At 43.5% G+C, this 14,390-nt stretch overlaps 1 protein-coding gene and 1 pseudogene across 50 annotated transcripts in view; one reads left to right on the plus strand and one right to left on the minus strand.

The window, feature by feature from the left end:
- SFI1 (SFI1 centrin binding protein) overlaps positions 1-14,390 on the plus strand; it is a 128,766-nt gene that overhangs the window by 25,929 nt on the left and 88,447 nt on the right. The gene's annotated exons all lie outside the window — the stretch shown is intronic.
- Positions 8,440-11,482, minus strand: LOC134739354 (histone H2A.Z-like; annotated as a pseudogene).

The raw sequence follows: 14,390 nt of genomic DNA on the forward strand, positions 1-14,390 counted from the left end.
AATCTTGGCTCAGTGCAAACTCTGCCTCCCAGGTTCATGCCATTCTTCTGCCTCAGCCTCCCAAGTACCTGGGACTACAGGTGCCCACCACCACGCCCGGCTAATTTTTTGTATTTTTAGTAGAGACGGGGTTTCACCATGTTAGCCAGGATGGTCTTGATCTTCTGAGCTTGTGATCCGCCTGCCTTGGCCTCCCAAAGTGCTGGGATTACAGGCATGAGCCACGGCGCCCAGCCAGTTTTTGTATTTTTAATACAGATAGGGTTTCACCATGTTGGCCAGGCTGGTCTCAAGCTCCTGACTGGGATTACAGGCATCAGCCACCATGCCCGGCTGATGTTATGATTTTTTAATAAATGTAAAATGATGAAATCAAGCTATTTAACTTATCTGTCACCTCAAGTATTTGACTTTTTTTTTCTTTTGAGACAGGGTCTCGCTTTGTTGCCCAGGCTGGAGTGCAGTGGTGTGATCATGGCTCACTGCAGCCTCAGCCTCCTGGGATCAAGCAATTTTCATGCCTCAGACCCCCAAATAGCTGGGACTTCAGTAATGCACCACCATGTCTGGTGAATTTTTGTATTTTTTGTAGAAATGGGGTTTCACCACGTTGCCTAGGCTGGTCTTGAACTCCTGGGCTCAAGCAATCTGCCCACCTCCCAAAGTGCTCGGACTACAGGTGTTAGATGCTGCACCCAGCCTTGACATTTTTTGTGATGAGAAGATTTGAGATTTACTCTCTTAGGGATACTGAAATATATAGTACTCGGGCATGGTGACTCATGCTGGCAATCCCAGCACTTTGGTTTTTTGTTTTGTTTCGTTTTGTTTTGTTTTATTTTAGACAGAGTCTTGCTCTGTCGCCCAGGCTGGAGTGCAGTGGCATGATCTCAGCTCACTGCAACTTCCGCCTCCTGGGTTCAAGCGATTCTCCTGCCTCAGCCTCCTGGGTAGCTGGGATTACAGGTGCACACCACCACGCGTGGCTAATTTTTTTTGAATTTTTAGTAGAGACAGGGTTTCACCATGTTGGTCAGGCTGGTCTCAAACTCCTGACCTCGTGATCCACCCGCCTTGACTTCCCAGAGTGCTGGGGTTACAGGCATGAGCCACTGGGCCCGGCCAATCCCAGCACTTTCAGAGGCTGAGGCGGGTGGATTACCTGAGGTCAGGAGTTGGAGACCAGCCTGGCTGACATGGCAAGACCCTGTCTCTGCTAAAAATACAAAAATTAGTCTGGCATGGTGGCACGCTACTGTAATCCCAGCTACTCGGGAAGCTGAGGCAGGAGAATCACTTGAATCTGGGATTTGGAGGTTGCAGTGAGCCGAGATTGGAGATTGCGCCACTGCACTCCAGCCTGGATGACAGAGTGAAACTCTATCTCAAAAAAAAAAAAAAAAAAATTGTAGTACTGAATTGTTAACTATAGTCGCCATGCTGTTCAATAGGTATTAAAAATCAACTGGCTGGGCGCGGTGGCTCACGCCTGTAATCCCAGCACTTTGGGAGGCCAACGCGGTCGGATCATGAGGTCAGGAGATCGAGACTATCCTGGCTAACATGGTGAAACCCCGTCTCTACTAAAAATACAAAAAAAAATGAGCTGGGCGTGGTGGCAGGCGCCTGTAGTCCCAGCTACTTGGGAGGCTGAGGCAGGAGAATGGCGTGGACCTGGGAGGCGGAGCTTGCAGTGAGCCAAGATTGCTCCACTACACTCCAGCCTGGGCGACAGAGTGAGACTGTCTCAAAAAAAAAAAAAAAAAAAAAAAAAAAATCAACTGTAGTTCTCCTATTTAACTGAGGCTTTGTGGCTTTGTGTCCTTTGATTACCATCTTCCCAATTCTTCCTACTCCTAGCCTTTGGTAACCACCATTCTCCTCTCTGTTTCTATGCATTCAATTGTTTTAGATTCCACATATAAGTGAGAACAGGTCATATTTGTCTTTGTGTGTTTGGAGTATTTCACTTAATATAATGTTCTCCATTTCCGAAATTCATGTTGTCGAAAATGACAGAATTTCTTCCTTTTTTTTTTTTTTGAGACGGAGTCTCACTCTGTCGCCAGGCTGGAGTGCAGTGGTGCAGTCTCAGCTCACTGCAACCTCTACCTCCCGGATTCAAGCGATTCTCCTGCCTCAGCCTCTTGAGTAGTTGGGACTACAGGCGTGTGCCACCACGCCCAGCTAATTTTTGTATTTTTGGTAGAGACAGGGTTTCACCATGTTGGCCAGGATGGTCTCAATCTCTTGACCTCATGATTGCCCGCCTCAGCCTCTCAAAGTGCTGGGATTACAGGTGTGAGCCACTGCGCCCGGCTAACCATCTGTATTTCTAGTAAGTTCCCAAGTGATGGTTATGCTGTTGGCTTTGGTATCACACTTTGATAATCAACCACTGTTCTACGGTATCCACCTCAGAATAGATTGTGGACCAAAGATTATGGGAATCTTCAATTTTGCTAGATAATGATTTTCTGAATTGTTTGTACCAGTTTATACTCTTGCTGGCAGTGTATGAACATGTTCATTGACTTACCAACACTATACTAATCTGGTAGGTATGTCTCATTGTTCGTGTGTGTGTGTGTGTGTGTGTGTGTGTGTGTGTGTGTTTCTTTTTTCTTTTTTTCTTTTTTTTTTTTTTTGGACAGGATCTCATTCTTTTACCCAGGCTGGAGTACAGTGGCATGATCATGGCTCACTGCACCCTCGACCTGCAGCTCATGCAATCCTCCCTCCGCAGCCTCCCAAGTAGCTGGGACTACAGATATGCACCACTGTGTCTGGCTAATTGTGTGTGTGTGTGTGTGTGTGTGTGTGTGTGTGTGTGTGGAGACAGGGTCTTGCTTGGTTGCCCACGCTGGTCCTGAACTCCAGAGCTCAAGTGATTCTCCTGCCTCACTCTCCCAAAGTACTGGGATTATAGGCGTGAGCCATGTGCCAGCCTCATTGTGATTCCTATTTTCATTTCCTGAATTCCTGTTGTGGCTTAGTACCTTTTTTTTTTTTTTTTTTTTTTTTTTTTGAGATGGCGTCTCCCTCTGTTGCCCAGGCTGGAGTGCAGTGGCATGATCTCGGCTCACTGCAACCTGCATCCCCTGGGTTCAAGCAATTCTCCTGCCTCAGCCTCCCAAGTAGCTGGAACTACAGTCACGCACCACCACGTCTGGCTAATTTTTGTATTACTAGTAGAGACGGAGTTTCACTATGTTGGCCAGGCTGGTCTTGAACTCGTGATCTGCCCATCTCGGCCTCCCAAAGTGCTGGGGCTTAGTACCTTTTTATGTGTTTATTGGGTATCTGGATTTTCTCTTTTTGAAGTACATATTCAAGTCTTATTCCTGTTTTTCTAATGAGTTGTATATTGAGTATTTGTACTAATTAATATATAGGAGGTTTTCTATTTTTGAATATGAATCTTTTGTATGTTTTATGTGTGATAAATATCTTCTCCCTCTGCTCTCTTCATCATTTGATGAATGAAGGTGTTTTAAATTTTAAGCCGGGTGCCGTGGCTTACGCCTGGAATTCTAGCACTTTGAGAGGCCAAGGAGGGTGGATCACTTGACGTCAGGAGTTAGAGACAAGCCTGACCAACATGGCAAAACCCTGTCTCTGCTAATAATATAAAAATTAGCTGGGTGTGGTGGTGTGTGCCTGTAGTCCCAGCTACTTGGGAGGCTGAGGCAGGAGAATTGCTTGAACCTGTGAGGTGGGGGTTACAGTGAGCCGAGATGGCACCCCTGCACTCCAGCCTGGGCAACAGAGTGAAACTCTCAAAAAAGAAACAAAGAAAAGAAAAGGAAAGCCAGGCACAGTGGCTCAACCCTTGTAATCCCAGCACTTTGGGAGGCCGACGCAGGCAGATCATTTGAGGTCAGGAGTTCAAGACCAGCCTGGCCAACATGGCAAAACCCCATCTCTACTAAAAATTAAAAAATCAGGCCGGGAGTAGTGGCTCATGCCTGTAATCCCAGCACTTTGGGAGGCCGAGGTGGGCGGATCACCTGAGATCGGGAGTTCGAGACCAGCCTGACCAACATGGAGAAACCCCGTCTCTACTAAAAATATAAAATTTGCCGGGCATGGTGGCGCATGCCTGTAATCCCAGCTACTCAGGAGGCTGAGGTGAGAGAATCGCTTGAACCTGTGAGGTGGAGGTTGCGATGAGCCAAGATTGCGCCATTGCACTCCAGCCTGGGCAACAAGAGCAAAACTCAGTCTCAAATAAACAAACAAATAAATAAAAATAAAATCAGCCAGATGTGGTGTCGCATGCCTATAATCCCAGCTACTTGGGAGGCTGAAGCAGGAGAATCACTTGAACCCAGGAGGCAGAGGTTGCATTGAGCCGGGATGGTGCCACTATACTCCAGCCTGGGTGACAGAGTGAGACTCTGTCTCAAAAAAAAAAAAGAAAAAAAAAATTAACTTAGTAAAATTTGTGTCTTTTCCTTTATAATTAATATGTGTTCTCTCAGGTTTAAGGAATCTATTTCTTCCCTGATGTCATGAAGATATTCTGGTTTTTGTTTTTTGGAGACAGGGTCTCCCACTGTCACACAGGCTGGATTGCAGTGGCACGATCAGGGTCACTGCAGCCTCAACCTCCCAGGCTTAAGCAGTCCTTCCATCTCAGCCTCCCAAATAGATGGCACTACAGGTGTGTGCCACCACACCCAGCGAATTTTTGTATTTTTTGTAGAGATGGGCTTTCATCGCATTTCCCAAGCTGGTGTCAAACTGCTGGGCTCAAGCAATTCGCTTGCCTCAGCTTCCCAAAGTGCTGGGATTACAGGTGCGGGCCACCATGCCTGGCTTAAGATATTCTGTATTATCTTTAAGAACTCATTATGCTGTTTACATTTTATTATCCAGACCTCCTGAAATTGGCTTTTGTTGATCATGTGAGTTAGGGATCTTGTTTCTTTTTTTTTCACATGGGTATGTAATTGTCCTAGCACAGTTTATTGAAAAACCTGCTCTATAGTGCCATTTTTATCATTACTCAAGTGTCCATTAAGGCCAAGTCTGTTTCTTGGCTATGTACCTCGTTCCTTTGGTCAATTTGTTTCTGCTACAAAATCGTGATGTCTTAATATGTAGCCTTGCAATAAGCCTGATATCTGAGTAAGACTGCTTATCTAGTACTTTTAAGAATGTCTAAGCTACTCTTGGTCTTTTGTAATTCTATGAAAGCTTCAGAATCAACTTGCAAAGTCCTCTCCCTCCCCAAAATAGAATCTATTGTTGTTGGTTTTTTTTTTTAAGACAGTCTTCCTCTGTCGCCCAGCAGGAGTGGCACAATCTTGGCGCACTGCAACCTCTGCCTCCCAGGTTCAAGCCATTCTCCTGCCTCAGCCCCCAGAGTAGCTGGGATTACAGGCACCCACCAACACGCCTGGCTGTTTTTTGTATTTTTAGTAGAGATGGCATTTCACCATGTTGGCCAGGCTGGTCTTGAGTTCCTGTCCTCAGTCAGGGTGATCCGCCCTCCTTGGCCTTCCAAAGTACCGGGTTTACAAGTGTAAGCCACTGTGCCCAGCCCTCTATTGGGGTTTTAATTGAGATTACTTTGAATCTATAGATCAGAGTGGGAAAAATTAACATCTGTATTGTACTGAGTTCTCCATTTTGCCTATAAAATTATTAGATTTACTCCTATGTTTGATATTTGTGATGCCATTTGAAAATAGTATATAAGTATATATAATTTTTTCCTTATTGCTAGTTTATAGAAATATAGAGTTGACCCTCATTTATTTGGTTTTCTCTCTTCCTGATCAGTTTTACTGGCTGTCAACTGTATTAGTCTTTTTAAGGAACCAGCTTTTCTCTTTCATCTTCTCTGTTATGTTTGTTTTCCCTTTGTGGCTGCTGTTCTTAGAAAATACTGCTTACAAGGCTGACCCTTGGCTGGTGTCTGGAAACTTAGATTTCAGAAGGGTTCCTACCATTCCCTAACTGATGAATAGTTAACTGGACCTACACTGTTGTGTGTTCATGCAATGTTGTTTATGCTGAATACTAGCACTCCCTCTAGGAGTCTGGAATTTTGGTATGTGTTAGGCAGAGGGTGCCTGTCTGACCAGCCCTCAGTAAAAGCTTGGGTACTGAGTCTCTAATAAGCTTCACTGATACACAACACTTCTCACGTGTTATCACAATTCAGTGCCAGAGGAATTAAGAGTGTCCTTTGTGATTCCGCTGGGAGAGGATTCTTGGAAGCTTGCATTTGATTTCTTCCAGACTTTGCCCTGTGCCCCTCTTCCCTTTCTTGATTTGCTTTGCATCCTTTTGCATAAAGATTGAAGGAAAAATCATAATGGAAGTTAGCAAATACGTTGTAATGCTCATAAAAATACTACATATCAATATATGAAATACAACTACAGTCATGTTTAGAGGAATGTATAATGGGTTTAATGCATTTAATGTATAGCATTAAATACATGTATTATAAAGGAATTAAGACTGAAAACCAGTGAACTATGCATCTATCATTTTTTCTTTTCTTTTCCTTCTTTTTTTTTTTTTTTTTTTGATACAGGGTCTTGCTCTGTCGCTCAGGCTGGTGTGCAGTGGCATGATCATAGCTCACTGCAGCCTTGAACTCCTGGGTTCAAGTGATCTTCCCATGTCAGTCTCCCATGTAGCAGGGAGTAGAGGCATGCATCACCACATCTGGCTAATTTATTTTTTTTTTCCGAGACACAGTCTTGCTCTCCCGCCCAGGCTGGAGTGCAGTGGCTTGATCTTGGCTCACTGCAACATCTGCCTCGTGGGTTCAAGCAATTCTCCTGCCTCAGCCTCCCGAGTAGCTGGGATTACAGGCGTGTGCCACCATGCCCAGCTAATTTTTTGTATTTTTAGTAGAGACAGGGTTTCACCATGTTGGCCAGGATGGTCTCCAACTCCTGACTTCAGGTGATCCACCCGCCTTGGCTTTCCAAAATGCTGGGATTACAGGTGTGAGCCACTGCACCCGGCCTAATTTTTAAATTTTTTGTAGATATGGGGTCTCTCTGTGTTGCCCAGCTGATCTCAACTCCTAGCCTTAAGCAATCCACCCACCTTGGCCTCCTGTAGTGCTGGGATTATAGGCATGAGTCACTGCCTGGCCAAAAACTTTTTTATTTTAAACTTTTAATTAATTAATTTTGAGACTGGGTTATGACACTGACTAATTTTTGTACTTTTGGTAGAGATGGGGTTTCACCATGTTGCCCAGGGTGGTCTTGAACTCCTGGGCTCAAGTGATCCACCCACCTCAGCCTCCCAAAGTGCTGGGATTACAGGCATGAGCCACTGTTCCTGGCCAAAAATTATTTACTGATAAATATAACACAAATACAGAAAATGGCATAAAACAAGTGGGTGCCCTAGTGAATATTATATGGCAGACACCTTTGTAACCACCACCTGTTTAAAAAAAAAAAAAAGATAAGACCTTGACAGTCATTTCTGAACTTCCTTCCAAACCCACTGACTGCCCCTCAGAGAGTAAACTACTAGCTTGACTTGAATGGTAATTACTTTCTCACTTTTCTTCATGGTTTTATTACCCACCTGTGTATCCTTAAACACTGGATAGTTTAGCTTTGCTTGTGGGTTTTTTGAGCAGGATTATAAGCTACTTTCATTGTTTTCTTTATAGTTACCAACATTTTTCAGATTTCCTAAAATGGTTCTGTATTGCTTTTTTATTTTTAAAATTCATTGAGATATAATTCACATATTATACAATTCATTCATTTCAAATGTGCAATTCAATGGCTTTTATAATATTCACGGAGGGTTTTTTTTTTTTTTTTAGTTTGGGATATGACCTCTATTGCCAGAGGAGAAGTAATATATGTACAAAACCAAATGTTTGTTGATATAACTTCTGCATCATAATTAAAATCCAGGCAGTATCTAAAAAATAGTCATCTCAATCAAAATCCACTACGTCCATTTGGGCATGGTGGCTCAGGCACTTATAATCCCAGAACTTTGGGAGGTTGAGGTGGGAGGATTCCTTGAGTCTAGGAGTTCGAGACCACCCTGGGCAACATAGTAAGACCCCATCTCTAAAAAAGTAAAAAAAAAATAGCCAGGTGTGGTGGCACTTGCCTGTAGTACCAGCTACTCAGGAGTCTGAGGTGGGAGGATCATGTGAGCCTGGAAGACTAAGGCTGTGTAATTTGTGATTGTTCCACTGCATTCCAGCCTGGGCAACAGAGCCAGGCCCTATCTTAAAAAAAAAAAGAAAAAAAAAAAAAGGAGAGTTCAAGACCAGCCTGGGCAACATAGTGAGACCTTGTCTTCACTAAAAAAAGTTTTAAAAATTAGCCAGGTGTCGTGGGGCATGCCTGTATTCCCCTGGAATCACCAACACTGTTAGAGCTGTTAGATTAATTAGAGACCGGAGATAATAAGAAATCCAGGCATCCTTTACATAGTCTTCTGTTGTTCTTTCTTCCCAATCCGAGACTTGCGAATGTGTGGAATGACACCATCACCAGCAATTGTAGCCTTGATGAGAGAGTCCAATTCTTCTTCTTCACTAATAGCAGGTTGTAAATGATGAGGGGTAATAGCTTTACCTTTAAATCTTTTGGTGCCTTTGATGTCACTTCAAGTTTCTCTGCAGTGAGGTATCCAAGGATGGCTGCACTGTTCACAGTGGCTGTCACGCCCCCACACATCCATGACTGGTCGTCCTACATTTCGGGTGTCTGTCTATGAATATGGCCCACCGGGAACTGTAATGTGAGCGGGAAACAACCACCTTTGTTCTGGCCTTTCCAGTGTCCTGCTCAGCCTTACCACCACCCTTTTGCAAATTCTGTCGAAGCTCAAACAATGCAGAGAAAGGGCTAGTCAGACACACAGTGAGATCCTACCACCTACTGCTTCATTGCATGGTGATTCAAACTGCCCAGAGGGTTTATGTTTTGTGTGTGTGATGAAATATACATAACATAAAACTTACTATTTTATTTTAACCTTTTGTTTTTTTTTGTTTTGAGACAGAGTCTCACTGTGTTGCCCAGGCTGGAGGGCAGTGGTATGATCTTGGCTCACTGTAACCTCCACCTCCTAGGTTCAAGTGCTGCTTGTGCTTCAGCCTCCCGAGTAGCTGGGTCTGCAGGCATGCGTCACCATGCTTGGCTAATTTTTTGTATTTTTAGTAGAGACGGGGTTTCATCATGTTGGCCAGACTGGTCTTGAACTCCTGGCCTCAAGGGACCCACCTGCCTTGGCCTCCCAAAGTGCTAGGATTACAAGTGTGAGCCACCGCACCTGGCCTTTTTTTTTTGAGATGGATTTTTGCTCTGTCACCCAGGCTCGAGTGCAGTGGCACGATCTCTGCTCACTGCAACCTCTGCCTCACGGGTTCAAGCGGTTCTCCCGCCTCAGCCTCCCAGGTAGCTGGGATTACAGGCTTGTGCCACCACGCCCGGATAATTTTTTTTTATTTTTGGTAGAGACAGTGTTTCACCACATTGACCAGGCTGGTCTCGAACTCCTGATCCACCTGCCTCAGCCTCCCAAAGTGCTAGGATTACATGCGTGAGCCACCACGCCCAGCCTATTTTAACCGTTTTTAAGTGTACAATTTAGTGCCATTAAGTACACTGACAATGTGTAACCATCACCACTATCCATACCCAAAACTTTTCATCATCCCATGTGGAAATTCTGTATTCATTAGATGGTATCTCCTCATTCCTCCTACCCTAACCCTTTATAACCTTTATTATACTTTCTGTTTCTAAGAATTTGCCTGTTCTAGGTACCTCATGTAAGTGGAATCATACGATATTTTTCCATTTGTGTCTGGCTTATTTCAGTTAGCATAGTGTTTTCAAGGTTTCTGTGTCCGAATTTTATTCCTTTTTTTTTTTTCTTTTGAGATGGAGTCTTGCTCTGTCACCAGGCTGGAGTGCAGTGGTGTGATGTCAGCTCACTGCAACCTCTGCCTCCTGTGTTTAAGCGATTCTCTTGCCTCAGCCTCCTGAGTAGCTAGGACTACAGGCGTGCGCCACCATGCCCAGCTAATTTTTGTATATTTAGTAGAGACGGCGTTTCACCATGTTGGCCAGGATGGTCTTGATCTTTTGACCTTGTGATCCACCCACCTGGGCCTCCCAAAGTGCTGGGATTACAGGTGTGAGCCACAGCGCCCGGCCTTATTCCTTTTTATAGCTCTATAATCTTCCATTGTGAACTATACACCATTTTTTTTTATCCATTATCAGTTTATGAACATTTGGGTTGTTTCCACTTTTTGGCTGTTGTGAATTATGCTGCCGTGAACATTGTGTACAAGTTTTTGTGTGAACATATGCTGTATTGCTTTTATAAGAAGAAAATAAATATTCTTAAAGCAGAAAATTCAGGCCATAGGATACATATCTCAGTGTAGTAATAGATAATTATTTGCTCCTTCACATTCCTTCTACTGCCAGTAAATACAGTGATATTTTCTTTTTATAATGTAATTTCCTGTACAGATTGTCTTGTTAAGGAGGGCCATTTACAAATGACCAGTATTTGGCCAGAGTCTCACCCACCTTCAGTGTAAATGTATAAACTGATGATGTTATGTTTTAGAAATTAGAAACCACTCTCCCAAATCAGGAGGAAAAAATCCAGTTTTAATTTCCAAGTTAACAAAATTCAATATATGTATTGTGGTTCCATAAATTTATTTTATGAAGTTGAGCCTGAAGAGCAAGCCAGTCTGTCATCACACCTTAGATTTCAGGTATCTGAATAGTAAACAGGTTGTCTTTAGAGTGTGAAGTCCATTATCTCTTTTGATTCCCACAACCCCAAGCAATATTATTTCCATTTGCAGGGGAGCATACTGAGGGAGGAAAAATCAAGTGATTTGCCATAAACTTCAAATCTATGAAGTCCGTTATCTCCTTTGATTCCCGCAACCCCAAGCAATATTATCTCCATTTACAGGGGAGGATACTGAGGGTAGGAAGAAATCAGGTGATTTGCCATAAACTTCAAATCTGTGGAATCAGGGTGTTTTTTTACTCCAAATCTTGATATATTTCTACTATTCTACTCTTTAATTGGCAATTGTAAATGTTCTTTGTAGATTAAGCAAGTGATTTTTGTATTAAACCTAAGTCGCACAATAGCACACCATGACAAGGACTATTTTTTTTTTTTTTTTTTTTTGAGATTGTGCCATTGCACTCCAGGTCAGGGATTCGAGACTAGCCTGGCCAATATGGTGAAACCCTGTCTCTCTACTAATAATACAAAAATTAGCCGGGCTTGGTGGCGTGCACCTGTAGTTCCAACCTACTTGGGAGACTGAGGCAGAAGAATTGCTTGAACCCAGGAGGCAGAGGTTGCAGTGAGCCGAGATGGTGCCATTGCACTCCAGCCTGGGCAACAGAGTGAGATTCCATCTCAAAAAAAAATAAAAATAAAAAGTGTTCCCTTTTCTCTGCTTACTTGCCCGCATTTGTTATTATTATTTTTTTTTTTTTGGTCTTTTTGACAATAGCCACCTAACAAGTAAGATGACACCTCATTGTGGTTTTGATTTGCATTTTCCTGATAGTGATGTTGAGCATTTTTTTGTATATTAGCCATTTGTATGTCTTCTTTTGAGAAATGTCTATTCAGAGAATTTGCTCCCCTCCCCTTTTTTTTTTGAGACAGGGTCTCACTCTGTCACCCAGGCTGGAGTACAGTGGTGGGATCTCGGCTGACTGCAACCTCTGCCTCCCACGCTCAAGCTATCCTCTCAGATCAGCCTCCGGAGTAGCTGGGACTACAAGCACACACCACCATGCTTGGCTAATTTTTTGTAGAGACAGGATTTTGCCATGTTGCCCAGGCTGGTGTTAAATTCCTGGACTGAAGCCATCTGCCTGCCTCAGCTTCCCAAAGTTGCCCCTTTTTTAATTGGATTTTTTTTTTTTTTTTGCTGTTGAGATGTTTGAGTTCTTTGTATATTCTGCATATTAATCCCCTGTCAGATAGTTTGCACATATTTTTTGTAATATTTGTAATCCCATTCTTTTTTTTTTTTTTGAGATGGAGTCTTACTCTGTCACCCAGTCAGGAGTGCAGTGGTACAATCTTGGCTCACTGCAACCACCACCTCCTGGGTTCAAGCAATTCTCCTGCCTCAGCCTCCCGAGTAACTGGGATTACAGGTGCATGCCACCACGTCCAGCTAATTTTATATTTTTAGTAGAGATCGGGTTTCACCATGTTGGCCAGGCTGGTCTTGAACTCCTGACCTCAAGTGATCTGACCGTCTTGGCCTCCGAAAGTGCTGGGATTACAGGCATGAGCCACCACGCCCAGCCTGTAATCTCATTCTATAGGTTGTCTTTTTACTCTGTTGATTGTTTCCTTTGCTGAGCAGAAGCTTTTGAGATTATCCCATTTTGTTTATTTTTGCTTTTGTTGCTTGTGCTTTTGATGTTTTATTCATAAAATCTTTTCCTAGACGTTTGAAGTATTTCTTCTTGTAGCTTTCTAGTTTTGGATCTTACATTTAGGTCTTTGATCCATTTTGAGTTGATATTTGTATAGGGTGAGAGGTGGGGGGTCTAGTTTCATTTTTCTGCATGTAGATATTCACTTTTCCCAGCACCATTTATTAAGGAGGGTGTCCTTTCCCCAATGTTCTTGGAGCCTCTGTCAAAAATAAATTGGCACTGGGTGTGATGGCTCACACCTGTAGTCTCAGCACTTTGGGAAACCAGGACAGGCGGATCACTTGAGCCTAGGAGTTCAAGACCATCCTGCGCAATGTGGCAAAACCCCATCTCTACAAAAAAATTAGCCAGGTGATAGCGTGCACTTGTAGTTGCAGCTCCTCAGGAGGCTAAGGTGGGAAGATCACCTGAATCTGGGAGGTCGAGGATGCAGTGAGCCGTGATTGCATCACTGTACTCCAGTGGGGCAACAGAATGAGACTCTCTCATTCATAGATAGACAGACAGACAGACAGACAGATAGATAGATAGATAGATAGATAGATAGATAGATAGATAGATAAAGTAGCTTAATAACTTGATACTCTCTGTTCTGTTCCATTGGCCTATGTGTCTGTTTTTATGCCAGTACCATGCTGTTTTGGTTACTACAGCTTTGTGGTTTATTTTGAAGTCTGGTGGTGTGATGCCTCCAGCTTTGTTCTTTTTGCTCAGGATCACTTTGGCTATTTGGGGTCTTTTGTGGTCCTATACAATTTTTAAGATGTTTTTCCTATTTATGTGAAGAATGTCACTGGTATTTTTATAGGGCCTGTGTGCATTTTAGCATGTTCTTCTGTCCTCTGTTCTCAACCTTTTTCTGCAAATTGGTAACTGGATTTAGAGACTTAATTAGATTTAAGTTTTATTTTTTGGGAGTAGTACAAGATAATTTTATAGAAGCAAAGCAGTGAACAGTACCATACTCAAATATGATACCTGTATTAGATCGTTCTCATGCTGCTATGAAGAAATATCTGAGATAAGTAATTTATAAAGGAAGGAGGTTTAATTGACTCACAGTTCTGCATTTCTAGAGAGGCCTCAAGAAACTTACAATCATGGTGGAAGGGGAAGCAAACACGTCCTTTTTCACATGGCGGCAGGAAAAAAAGGTGCAGGGTGAAGTAGGGGAAAGCCCCATATAAAACCATCAGATCTCGTGGAAACTCACTCACTATCATGAGAACAGCATGGGGGAACTACCCCCATAATCTAATCACCTTACACGAGGTCCCTCCCTTGACACGTGGGGATTATGGGAGCTACAACTGAAGATGCGATTTGGGTGGGGGCACAGCTAAACCATATCAATACCTATGTTTTGTTGTTGTTGTTGTTGAGACAGAGTGTCACTTTGTCACCGAGGCTGGAGTGCATTCAGCTCACTGCAACCTCTGCCCCCTGGGTTCAAGCGATTCTCGTGCCCCAGCCTCCTGAGTAGCTGGGACTACAGGCGTGTGCCACCACACCTAGCTAATTTTTGCATTTTGTATCTTTAGTAGAGATGGGGTTTCACCATGTTGTCCAAGCTGGTCTCAAATTCCTAACCTCAGGTGATCCGCCTGCCTCGGCTTCTCAAAGTGCTGGAATTACAGGCGTGAGTGAGCTGCTGTGCCTGGCCATCAATACCTATGTTGGAACTATCAGGGAATTTTATTTTTTTCTTTCTTCCTGTCCTGTCTTGTCCTGTCCTGTCGCCCAGGCTGGAGTGCAATGGCATGGCTCACCGCAACCTCCGCCTCCCGGGTTCAAGTGATTCTCCTGCGTCAGCCTCCCAAGTAGCTGAGATTACAGGAACCCACCACCACATCTGGCTGATTTTTGTATTTTTAATAGAGATGGGATTTCGCCGTATTGGCCAGGCTGGTCTCAAAC

The sequence above is a fragment of the Pongo pygmaeus genome, chromosome 23, assembly GCF_028885625.2.
Source record: "Pongo pygmaeus isolate AG05252 chromosome 23, NHGRI_mPonPyg2-v2.0_pri, whole genome shotgun sequence".
Lineage (NCBI taxonomy): Eukaryota > Metazoa > Chordata > Mammalia > Primates > Hominidae > Pongo > Pongo pygmaeus.